This window comes from Sceloporus undulatus, chromosome 1, assembly GCF_019175285.1.
Source record: "Sceloporus undulatus isolate JIND9_A2432 ecotype Alabama chromosome 1, SceUnd_v1.1, whole genome shotgun sequence".
Lineage (NCBI taxonomy): Eukaryota > Metazoa > Chordata > Lepidosauria > Squamata > Phrynosomatidae > Sceloporus > Sceloporus undulatus.
The window spans coordinates 290,629,323-290,642,383 of record NC_056522.1 but is presented as its reverse complement, the minus strand read 5'-3'; the positions used below and the strand labels follow the sequence as shown (position 1 = coordinate 290,642,383).

The following is a 13,061-nucleotide window of genomic DNA, read 5'->3' as shown; positions in this document are numbered from 1 at the left end:
ACTTAAGAGTTCTATTATTCTGTCCCACACCACTTGAGATGAAAATCATTTACTGCATTCCAGAGCTAATTATAATGTGGAGCTGAAAGTGTTCATAAGTTTTCACAAAGTTGTTGAATAGAGGCAAACAATACTTATTCTCTCTTTGATACTCCTTGTGAATCAATTTACCAAATACTATCTCATTCACCAAATGCCTTCTACTTGGATGGGACTTGGGTTTTGAAATTCTGCAGAAGGTTTGCCTGGTCTCCTTTCTCTTCTCTTTCTGTTGACAAGCAAAGACCTTTTTATTTAGGCAGGCTTTTGATTCTTAAATTATTTGAGAGTAGGGTGTTTGAAAGTGCTGTGCTGTGTTTTTCCTTCTATCTTTTAAATAATTTAAATGTTTTAACTGTTTTAAAATATGTGCTTTTTAACTGAATTGCTTGTTTAATTGTTTTTTAAAACGTTTGTTAAAAATATAGCTATTTTAAAAAAAATTAAAATAAGTTTTTTTAGATCCCAGCCTGAGAGAACTCAAGACATTTTTCTGCATATTTCGGATGAGACAGGAGAAGAATCCTGTGTAACCCAGTCAGGGACGTAGCCAGGGGGGGTTCTTGGGGTCCAGACCCCCCCTTCCATTAGAAAAATGGATGGTGTGTGCTGCTGCGCTGCTGCACCCAAGCCCCATTATAATGGTGGCACTTAGTCTGGACCACCCCCCCCCTTCCTAAAATCCTGGCTACATCCCTGACCCAGTGGTCACACTAGTGGATGGCAAAAATTTTCCAGTGCCACCTGCCACCCAATTGCACATTCTTGAATTCTCTGTCAAGTTTGTATCATTTCCCCTGGAGACTCATTTCAGAGTGAAAGAAAGAATTGCTTTCAGTCACTTGCAAAGCCTTTCCTTCCTTGGTATTTCCCCCCTCCCTCCCCCTGACAGGTCCTTATTCAGCCAGCACTTTCGGCATAGCAAATACAAACAGCCATACTTGTATAAATGCTGGTAGTGCTACAACACTGTGAAGTCAAACACTAGTTTTGGGGCCCAGCATACACAGTTTATCCTCCAGTGGAAGAGAAGAAATGAGGAATCATCTGGGTAGTGGTCATTGCTACTGCCTTCTCAGCATCTGTTGCTGGACTCTCACTTTGCCTTGTGACAAGTCTGGCCCCTCTAATACTGAGTTATACTATTGTTCCTCTAGTCCAGTATTGTGTACTCTAAGCAGTGACAGAACACTGCTTATTAATTTATCTGAGTCAAGTAATTTATCTGAGATCCTTTCAAAACAGAAAGAGAAGGAATTGAACAAGTAACATGATTTGCTCTGCCACATGGTTCTTCCAGATTATACATTTTTGTTTGTTTGTTTGTTTGTTTGTTGTGGGCCTTCAAGTTGTTTCTGATTTATGAAACCCCAAGGCAAACCTATCATAGGGTTTTCATGGCAAGATTTGTTCAGAGAATGTTTGCTTTGCCTTCCTCTGAGGCTGAGAGAGTGTGACTTGCCCAGGATTTGAACTCTGGTCTCCAGAGCTCTAGTCCAACATGCAAATTACAGTTGTGCCTGTACTGCATATTAAATTATTGCTAAGACATTACAAAGAAACAACCAGGAGAAAATGAGCAGAGACAGAAGCAGCAGTGATAAGGTTAATCAATAAAGTCAAAGCATTTTTTTAAAAAGGTGAATATGCACATAGTTTAAGTGCTGTGTATTCAAGAAAACTTCTACACCCCTCCTGATACTAGTTTCTCCTTTAAATTTCAGCATAGAGAATAGCTGATTCAGCTTTAATATTGCCTGTCTACTACATTATGCTATAGTCTGATAAGCCCTTTGATCGAAAAATAAATAAATCAGGAGATGAAATGATCTGCCTGGTTATATAGAGCAGTGGTTAAATGAATTCTTCTTGTCCTCCTGAGCCTTAGTATGTCTTTGTGCTTTTTCTGTGCTGGAATTTGAGACATAGAAAGGATTGAGTTCCCTATTCACTGGCAGTTTTTGGATTTCAAGAAGTCACTTACTTTCTCAGAGTGCTGTGGAAGTTATGTGAATGAGATTAGAAAACCTCACTTAAAAACTATGTGATGTGTGTGTGTGTGTTATTTCGCATTCTGCAGTGTAAGAATGTGAAGAAATGGCAGTGTAATAGCTTTGTGTCATTACTAGGTTTTATGGCTATCACACACACACACACACACACACACACACCCCGCTTTCACATTGTAATTCCCTGTCTAAAGGAGTGTATTCCAGGCTCCATCTCTGGAATATATGAGTCCTGGTGCCAAGTAATATTATATGAGAATAGTAGAGTATGAAATTTAGCATAGTAAGGATACCACAATACTCTCCTGTATTCATAATATATGTGCTACCATGGAGTTGCACAGAAATCTAGAAGTACAGCGTGGCTTCCATCCAGCTGTTACTTTGAAGACAGCTTATATGGCAGGTAGTCAGCTGGGCCCTTAGACACTTCAGATGCTATTAAAATAGATAAAGCCTTCTGGGCATATATATATATATATATATATATATATATATGAGAAGGTGCTAATTGATTTTTAAAAATTGAAGTAGCTGCTAGAGTCACTGTGGAGACAATAGTCAGGGTGCAGATGAGGCAGGGAGAGGCAGAAAGACTAGGGAAAGCCAGGGGGGAAAAGAGAGAAAGAATTGGAGAGAAGGGGAGTATAAGTCAGGTATCTCCTTGTAACCCAGTGTATGGGTCAGATTTCCTTCTCCCTCTGAATACAATGTCATCACTGGCTTTATTTCATTTCCACAAATGAATTAAAGCACCACCATTGTACTCCTACGTGTATTTCCAAAATAATTGGGGCCCTGTGTTTGGAATGGGGCCAAGTCAAACATCTTCAGATACCTATTAAGAATTTATTATGCACACAGTGAACTTCTGAAAGTTCTTCATGACTAGGTTAGGGTTTCATACACAGGCTCTTTTTAATTATACGAGCAGCAAAAAGGGAGTCAGTTTCATAAAACTGACTCAAATCAACCAAGGTGGTGTGTTCCTATAATTCTGACTATATGACTTTAGGGCTAAAAGCATGAGAAGCAGGCCTTGGGAGAAGCAGTACTGATTTATGCTTGATTCTGTGCAGCAATTGCTAATTTAGGAATCTGCCACTGTCAATGGAGATGGCTTTTTCAATCTGCAATTTCAACTAGCTAGGAGCAACAAAGAAAAAGAGACAGAGAGAAAAGAAAAGTCAGAAAAAGAGAGAGAGAGAGTTCTAAATTATGGTGTATTGGGTCACCTTGTACTCCAATTCCCTATATCTGAAATATATGGCCAATGGAGATGTAAAATTAGCCCTACCTTTAGACAGAGCGAAGCAACCATTTTAGGGAGGAGATGCTGGGGGGATAACAGTGGTAACCTTCCAGCTGTTTCTCATGACTTTTCCAGCTCTTTCCCTGTGTTAATGACAGAGGTGTGTTTATCCATTCAACTTGTCTTGGGACCCCTAAACTATCCTGCTGCCTGAGGCCAGTGGAGCATCCTATCCGGTTGCCAGTGCTGAAGTAAGGTTAAACTGCTACTCTCGTCAGCTTCCATGCTTAGGCCACCTAAGAGTTGTTATCTTTTTCTTCACTGCAATTAACACTGTGTGTAGGGCTGACCTTGTTCTTACTGTTGTAGCACAGTTGTTATGTAACTAAGGGTTGTTGAGTATGATGTTGTATCTCTTATCCACAACAATAGAAAAATCATTCATTTGGAAGCATCTCAGGGATGATTGAAAGGCTTTCTCAAAGGTGTCACTACTACAAAATTATTACTTCTTTGTGGCATCAGAACCATGTGTTACCTTATGATGTAAGCTGCCTGGATCATGTGGATTTGTGCCACGTGTCACTGAGACACTACTCTTGAGTTTGCTTTTGTTGACATGGGTATTTACCAGAAGTTCTTTAGTAGTGTATATCCACCAATACATGGAACTGATCTGGGAGGCAAGCCAGCTCTATCACTGAGGTGATATTTCATTTGTCTTTTCTTTTTTCTATTTAAATGCTGGCCCTGCAAGCAAACCTTTAAGTTTCTAATTATGTGTTCAGAACAAAAATATAATTACATGTTAGATAGCTAAACTGATGTTTGCTTAACAAGATCTGCTCTTCTCAGGCAAAATAGGTACTAAATTTAGGATAGGCAACATGTTGTGTTTCAGAGTTAGTTTGAAGTTGTCTTAGACAAAACCATGAAACATGTTGCTTGTACACCTCCGTCTTCCACCTTTTGTCTGTTAAGTAGTTGTCTTATCTACATATCAAGGGCATATTGTAGACTTAATCATGGTTTGTGTGTGGTGGAGTTGCGTGAAGATTTTTTTTAAAAGATGGGGTAGGTAACATTGAAGAGGTGTGGTTGGGTCAAAATGACAGATTTATATGCTTTTACTTTTGCCATTTTTTATTTAAATAAATAATAATAAAATAATTTTTTAATTTATATGCCACCTCTCCCACAGGATCGAGGCGGCTCACAACATCAAACAAAATACAATAAAAGATACAATGTACATTAAAATGCATTCCACTACTTCCCTCCCCCCAACTATATCACACTAAAAACATCATAAACCTTAAAACAATTAAAACAGTCAATAATCAAGCCAATCAGAGATAAGGGGGGCAATTTGGGTAATCTCTATTATAATCTGTGTTCATGGAAGATGGGTGAATTATTCAGGGAAGGCCTGTCGGAAGAGATCAGTCTTGACAGCCCTTTTGAAGCTGTCAAGACTGGTGATATTCTGGATCTCCTCTGACAGGCCATTCTATAATTTGGGAGCAGCTAATGAGAAGGCCCCCTGGGTAACTGCCGTCAACCTGGTCTTTATTGGGTAAAGAAGTTTTTTTTTTCAGAGGACTTGAGTGTGTGGGGCAGATTGTACGGAAGGAGGCAATCCCACAAATAGGCTGGACCTAAGCCATGTAGGACTTTAAAGGTCACAACCAACACCTTGTACTGTGCCTGTAAACTAATAGGCAGCCAGTGAAGAGATTTTAAAATAGGAGTAATGTGGTCTCATCTAGTTGGCCCAGTGACTACTCTGGCTGCCATATTTTGGAATAATTGAAGTTTCCAGACTAGACACAAGGGTCTTCTGCATTGCAGAAGTCAAGTCGTGAGGTTACCAGCGTATGCACTACAGTTTCCAGATCCCTCTGCTCCACGAAAGGATGCAGCTGGTGTATCAGCTGGAGCTGATAGTAAGCACTCCTGACTGTCGCATTTACCTGATTTGACATCAGAAGCAACGAATCTAGGAGTATTCTCAGACTGCGAGCACAGTCCTTTAAGGGGAGTGTGATCCCATCTAGGACCAGTTGACTTATCCTTATACCTGGATTAGTGGGTCCGACAACAAATACCTCAGTTTTATCTGGACTTAGTTTCAGTCTGTTTTTCATCATTCAGGCCATTACCACTTTAAGACATTCATTGAGAGTAGAGATACCGTCTTTGGTCTAGACTGTGGTTCAAGGCAAGGAGAGATATATTTGGGTGAAATCAGCATACTGATACCACCGCACCCCATGTCTCCGGATTATCTCTCCCAGCAGCTTCATATATATGTTGAATAACATTGGGGACAGGATGGCACCCTGAGGGATGTCAAATTTGAGCTCTTTTTTTGAAGAGTAACTGTCCCCAAGCATCACCCTTTGGAACCTGCCTAAGAGACAGGATTTGAACCACTGCAATGCCGTGCCTCCAACATCTAACTCTCTTAGGCTCTCCACAAGGATGTCGTGATCAATGGTATAAAAGGCTGATGAGAGGTCTAAAAGTACCAACAGGATCACGCTTCCCCTGTCAATACCTAGACGAAGATCATCAACCAAGGTGACGATGTCAGTCTCAACTCCATATCCTGTACTAAAGCCTGTCTGAAATGGATCTAGATAACCTTTTTCATCCAAAACCACTTGGAGTAGATGGGCAACAACTCTCTTGATTACCTTGCTCAAAAATGAGTGATGTGAGACTGGTCTGTAATTGTTCATTTCCAGTGGATCTAAGAAAGGTTTCTTCAGGAGCAGTTGCACGATCGGTTCCTTTAAGTAAGTGGCAATTGACCTTCACTGAGAGATGCATTGATAACATATTTCAATATAACATCTCCTCCCTGGACAACCAACCATGAAGGGCAAGGATCGAGGGAGCACACTGCCCTCTTCACACTACCAAGGACTTTGTCCATGTCCTTGGTACTCACAGACTCAAACTGATCCAGTTTAATCTCATTCACAGAGTTGCTGGCCACCTCACTAGTCTATTCCGTTATAATACTGGCGTCCAAGTCGGCTCTTATTTGAGATATTTTATCTGCAAAATAGTTATTAAACACATCACAGCAGGCTGGTGTGGAGTCTAATAATGAGTTCTGGGTGGTGAGTTCCCTTACCACCCTGAACAATTCTCCTGGATGGGAATTTGCAGATGCAATATGTGAAAAGGAGAAGGATTTCTTCGCTGCACATATTGACACTCCATAGGAATAATGAAATTTCCTATGCCATGTCTTGTCAGATAAGAGTTGACTTTTCCGCCAGTGGTGCTCTAGTCGTTGTCCAGGCTGCTTCATATTTCTAAGTTCTTTTGTGTACCCTGGTTGCTGATTAGCAATGGGCTGGAAAGGACACTTGGGAGCGATTGTGTCAATAGCCTTGGTCAAATCACTATTCCAAGTGTCGACCAAGTCTTTGACAGGATTGCTGGTGTTACCAACCATTAATCTCTCTAGGGCTTTCTCGAATCCTATTGGTTCCATTAGCCTTCATGGGAGGACCATTCTAATGGGCCCTCCACTCCCAATGGAGCGAACAGTGTGACTAGGAAATGATCCGTCCATGACAGTGTGGTGATATTAATTACCCCCACCCACAGATACTCCTGTTCTGTACTAAAGACCATATCGAGGGTATGACCCGCACAGTGTGTGGGCCCAGAAACTAACTGGGATAGACCCATGTCTGCCATGGATACCAGTTTTGTCAAGCTGGTCTCAAGTGGAATGTTGAAGTCATCCAGAGCTAACAGCCTAGGCAACTCCAATACCAACTCTGAGACCAATTGTGTCAGCTCGGTTAGGGAGTCTGTTAGACAACAGGGTGGACCATATACTAACAGAATCCCCAAATTATCCTTAGTCCTTAGGTACCCTGGTCAATGTAAGAATTTTTATGGACCAAGGCCACTCCGCTCCCTTGCCCACTTCCCCATACCTGATCACTGACAGAATACCCGCCTGGTAGGGTTTGAGCCCAAGTTACGACACTGTCGTCTCCCAGCCAGGTTTCTGTGAAGCATGCCAGGTCGGTTTCCTCTTCTGTGAGAAGACTGTGGATTATGTGTTTTATTTTTAACTGGCCTGGCATTGCACAGGAACAGAGAAAGGTTCTGTGGTTGGGTTGGTTCAATCTCCAGCCCATTTTGGGCGACAGGGCGAACTAAAGACGAGATAGCTTTCAATCATTGATCTCGCCTTCTCTTTTAACAGTCTTTCTCTCTGTAGTCACCAAACCTTCCTTTACCCTGCATAATCTGAATTGCTATTCCCTGATCTACATCTGGTCATCCTTTGCCATGGAAACCCCCCCCCCCCCAGTTGCTCCTATCCCCTCTATCGTTTTCTAGCAGTCTCTGCTGGCCGATGTCTTTTGGGACTGGGAGGCGGCTTTTTCAGAGTTGGGGTAATCCTTGAGTTTGGAGTTTGTCAGCAGCAGGGGCTGCTCCCCCTTCTTGTGTGGCAGGAGGGGCTGGCAGGTGTAATGTTCACCATCTGGAATGTTCTCTGGCAGGTTCTAGTTTTTGCTCTCCAGCAGGAGGAGGATGCAGATGATGCAAATGAAGGTGCACCCCTCCCTGCTACCTCGCCTCTGTCTCTGCCCTGGTGATTCTGGGCAGGCTGAGGGCTCATCTCAGCTGGCTGGTCTAGGCTGGTGTCCTCCAGGCTTGGTCGCTGGCCTGGTGTTCCTGGGGCGGTGGAAGTGGCTTTTAAAAATGCCACTTCCTGACACTCCCCCCACTGTCATACCGCTGCTGTTGGTCTCAGCATTTTTAAGGAAGAAGGCTACCTCTTTCTCCTTCTTCTTCTTATAAATCCTTCAAAAGAAAAAAAAAGTTGGCAAGACTGAAAAGGGTGTTGATAGAGTTTCCTAGTGGTCAGAGGGCTTGTTGTTTTGCCCATTCAGAACAAAATGTTATCTCTCAAAGTTATGGAGAGCTTTGATGACACTCATATTTCATCTGCACAGTGACTCATCTAGAGTGACTAATGTTTTAAGGACTGTTTGCTGCCAGTAAGATTAGTACCATCTGGCACTTAGTGTGGTCCTAAGTGTGCTTCTTTCTCCAGTTGTAAAGAAGGGGAGGAAAAGTTTTCATTTACATCTTTCTTTGCTTGCTGACCAGCTTTTCAGAGGCTATAGGAGCATTAGGAGGTTCATCATTATCCTTTTCTCATACTGATGGAATGTACAAAAGTGTAGTGGTGCTGTCAAAATCAATTTGAACACTGCTGTTTCCATTTTGTAAAGCAGTGAAAATAGTTCCCACAGAAGGAGGAATATGCAGAAGCCCCTGATATCAAGACAATAAAGGGCCCTATTGTGAACAATCTGGGATAGCAACTGCAGAACTGTGAGTTCATATTAGGGGCATGAAATTTTCACAGATCATGTGGTATGCATTTGATTTTGACTGCAGAACAGCCTGAAGCTGCTTCTCTGGATAGATATGCTTTAAGAAATACTTTGCAAGTACAAAAGACACTGTTTAGTATGACCATGCGGAGGTTTGTTTCTTTTTGTAATGGGTTTCCATTGGTTTTGATTCCACGTGCTATAATGCTTTTTTGTTCTCTTGCTGTTGCATCTCTTAACTGGGAAACACACCTAACCTCAAATCCTTTTATATTAGTACCTAACATGCTGCCTTGTTTGAGCCGTTTGAAGGATCTGGTGTATCCTGATTCTGTGTTTGAAAATCATTTTCCCATGCTGACACTGCCTTAATTTTTTTTGGGGGGGGCAGTCTACATATTAAAGCTTCTATAGGGAATCTTTCATTTGTTTAATTGCTATGTGGTAGCTGTGGCTGTTATGATTATTTTTCATGTGATTATTGGTTTGAGTGTGTTCATCATAGAGTGAGGCATTTGTCTATACCATACCTGCCTATTTTGTTAATTTTCAGTAAAGTAGATAAACTGAATTGATCCCACGGTGAGCTAACATGTACAAATGGGATAAGCTGGCAGGTGGAGTGGCATCTTATGCCACTCCACCTGCTATCTCATTTGAGGTTGGACTGTAATAAAGTGGCAGAGCACATTTTGTACATGGAGAAGGTCCCAGGTTGAATTCTGCCCCCTCCCCTCTCTCTCTGATTTTTTAAAAATGAGACCACAGAGCATTTGACATGAAATAACAGTGCCTGAGACAAAGAGCAGTCATTGCTAGTTAGAATGCACAATGTAAAGTCAAAGGTTTTCATGGCTGGCATCCATAGTTTTTTGTGGGTTTTTTGGGCTATGTGGCTATGTTCTAGAAGAGTTTATTCCTGATGTTTCACTTGCATCTGTGGCTGACATCTTCAGAGAAATTTCTGAAGGCCTGCCATCAGCACAGAACAATACACATGCAAATCACTCCTGCATTCCCAGGCTCATTTAGTATATATAGGCCCACTTTTTCTAGGCAAGCATTCTCTGAAGATGCCAGCCACAGATGCTGGCAAAACGTCAGGAAGAAACTCTTCTAGAACATGGCCACATAGCCCGAAAAACCCACAAAAAATTATAGAATGGACAGTGTTTGAGTTAAGTGGAAGGGGGGGGGGAGTTGTATCAACCTTACCAGGCTGTTCCTTAGAGTCTTACTTTTTAGTTGTTTCTAAAATTGTATTACCTGAAGTATGGGACTGCCACAAAAAAATGGTAGAATTGTTCTAAGTTCCTCCTTCTAAACATGGCTGATGTCATCCATGTTTGGGTGCTTTTGGTTTTATTTCACACTCCTAAAGAGCTATCCAAAGTGCTGACTCTAGCCCCCACTAGTTTCAGCATGTTGGATAGCTCCTTTTAAACTTGAATAAAACCAAAATGGGATTCACTGTACCACTAACATGGACGTCTCTGGCTAGCTGTGCCTCCCCGCTCTTACTATCTTGTTGAATTTACAGTATTATGCTGTGAATGCCCCCACCCCCACCCACCCTATTAGCTGCTATGGAAAACAAAATAATTACATTAGGCATGAAGTGTGCTAATCATTATAGACTAGTCTTTCAGTTGCAGCCCTCTGTGTATTCCTTCCCCCTCAAGATGTTTTTTTTTAATCCATGAAATTTACTAATAACTAAAATAGATTTAGATTAGAAGATATGGGATAGCTACATGGTCTGTTCTTAAAATTCTGACTGATTTAAGACTGAAGGAAACTTTATATTATTATATATTATATATTTAAAAAATCTGTCACTTTTGATGCCTTCAGTTCTTAAAATGTGCTAAATTGGCTGAAATAAAAATAATTTTGAAATACAGCCAAGGAATATACCTTGTGCAGAATTTATCATGACCATCAAAAATAACAAATAATACCACTGTGTGAATTTGCGATTATAAACAGCATCAGGAAAAATGTAATCGTTAAAATCTTGGATGTGGGTTTAGCAGCAGAGTGGATACAGTGGAATATACTGATCATTTCTGAAGGGTGTGATTCCATTTTTATGCCTTCAAACCTACCTGTGGGACATCATGTGGTATTTGCATTACGAATAAATTTATATTTCAGCAGATTTAAGAGACAGGGAGATTCAGTGACAGTTATGTTAATAAATGCTGGGGATTTGTATAGTAGTAAATGGCTGAAACTATCCGTGTTATGGCTAATGACCCACTGGCCTCAAAACTGCAGGTTTATTATTATAGCAAGTGTGATTCTGTAAAAAGGTGATTCATATTGCAGAAGTCCATTTTGTAATTTTCTCCCAGTGGCTTGGATTTCATCTCCTTGGTCTCCAGGCCATATTTTACTTCTTTTGACAGATAGTTAATTTGAGAATTTCGCAGCTGTACAAACAAATTTAAAGCACCAAGGCATGTGTGGTATGTGCAGAGCCCACGTTAGCTTGGAATTATTAAAGAAACCCTTTAAAAAAAAACCCAAGATTTAAAGTAAACTCAAATAACATGTGTGTTAATAGTTATCAGGATAATATTCAGGGCTTTATTCCAATTCTACCTAAAGATGGATTACCTTTTTACCCTTACTACTAATGAATAACACAAGGTTCTGAAATACAGACATTTAAAAAAGGAGATAGTATGACTCTGTAGCTCCCAAAATGGGTCTCTACAAATGGGTCTAATATGTAGGCAACCAAATGATGGGGTGCTTTCATAATGGCTGCTTTACCAAAGATTTATGAGAAGATGAGGGGATTATTGTGGGTGCAACCTAAAAAAAGAATTCAAAGTGGACATCAAGTGTCAGCAGAGATCTTCCATCCAGTTTTCTAGAGCATGGCGCTCAACGCGCTCAACACATGTAGATCTGCACCTACTGCCTGGCAACTGGCAGCTCCTGGGGGCTGTTCCATGGCATTTTACTGGCTGGGGAGTGAGGCAACCAGACAGCTACCATCCCAGCTACAGTTGGGGAATAGGAATAAGGATGTTCTCCCATATTTCCAGTGAGTTTCTACAGATCTGGGAAACTGATACCATTTCTCCTCCCTGACTGCAGAAGTGCAGCTGGGATAGGACTGCTTGGTCATCTCCTTCCTTCCTCTACCCCAGAGAGAAAACCACCATGGCAGCACCCTCAGGCTTGACAGTTTTTTCATGCTTACAGCCACAATAGCTACCAGCAGCAGTATCTTTAAAGGTTGGCAAGTATTGATCCCTTTCTCCACTGCCATTCCCTCCTCCTTTTGTGTCATGTCTTTTTAGATTGTAAGCCTGAGGGCAGGGAACTGTCTAAGTAATCATTTGTAAGCCACTGTGAAGGCCTTTTGGCTGAAAAGCAGATATAAATACTCCAAATAAATAAATAAATAAATAAATACAGTATATAAATATTCTAAACTTTTACCAGGGCAATTTTACATGCAGAAAGGGAGGGGATAATCTTTGCAGCCATCTCAGGCAATAAATAGTACCGTACCCCTGCATAAAAAAAATGCATATGCTCAAGACCCACTGAAAATAATGGGGTTCATGCATGGCATGGTGGTGCGCGTGTGCCACAGGCGTGTGCCCCATTAATCTTAATGGGACACGCTGCCCCTTGCGCCCCATGTGCTGCTGCAGGTTCCCTCGTGGCTTTCACTGTATGCTGAAAGCCGCGTATGGTGCGTCCGCAAATGATGTGGGCACACAGTATACCTACCCCCCCCCCTAATTCTACCTTCACAACAATATTTCCTTCTTTGTAAAAACCAATTCAATAGAGAGCAGGTTAGCCAGAGGGCATCTTCTTTATTTTTCCAGTGGAAGGAGATTTTGTTGTTGTGATCCTTTGAAGTATGTCTCCTCCTACATATATTTTAATGGTTTAGTCACATAAAAGCTGTTACCAAAAGAGTGTCTGCAAATTTGAATCACCACACCAGTTTTTTTTCTTGAACAGTATCTAAATGGTAATCAGCCTGAATCATAGGCTTTTCACTGACACCCAAACTTTCCTTAAGGAAGTTTCAGCCATATACATTTCATAGGTGTCAATGAAACAAACCAGAAGCAAGCAATTCCCTGACTTGATGGCAACTTTTTATAATGGATGTTTAACATAGCTCACTGAAACTTAGCCCCAGAATGTGGTTTCTGTGTGTGTTTCTGGAATATGTATAAAGAATAGTTTTGGAATATGTAGGGTTGCCATAAGTCACGACCTCCAAACCGGGACAAATGTAGGACAATATTTTCAAATGTAGGACACGTTTTATACAAAATAGCGGACATGCGAAAAAATTGATGATTTTTTTAAAAAGGTTCATATAAATGCATGTTT

The 13,061-nt window shown here is 41.1% G+C and overlaps 1 protein-coding gene across 5 annotated transcripts in view; it reads left to right on the top strand.

Annotated features, from left to right (window-relative positions):
- GAS2 (growth arrest specific 2) overlaps positions 1–13,061 on the top strand; it is a 154,168-nt gene that overhangs the window by 45,357 nt on the left and 95,750 nt on the right. The window lies entirely within an intron of this gene.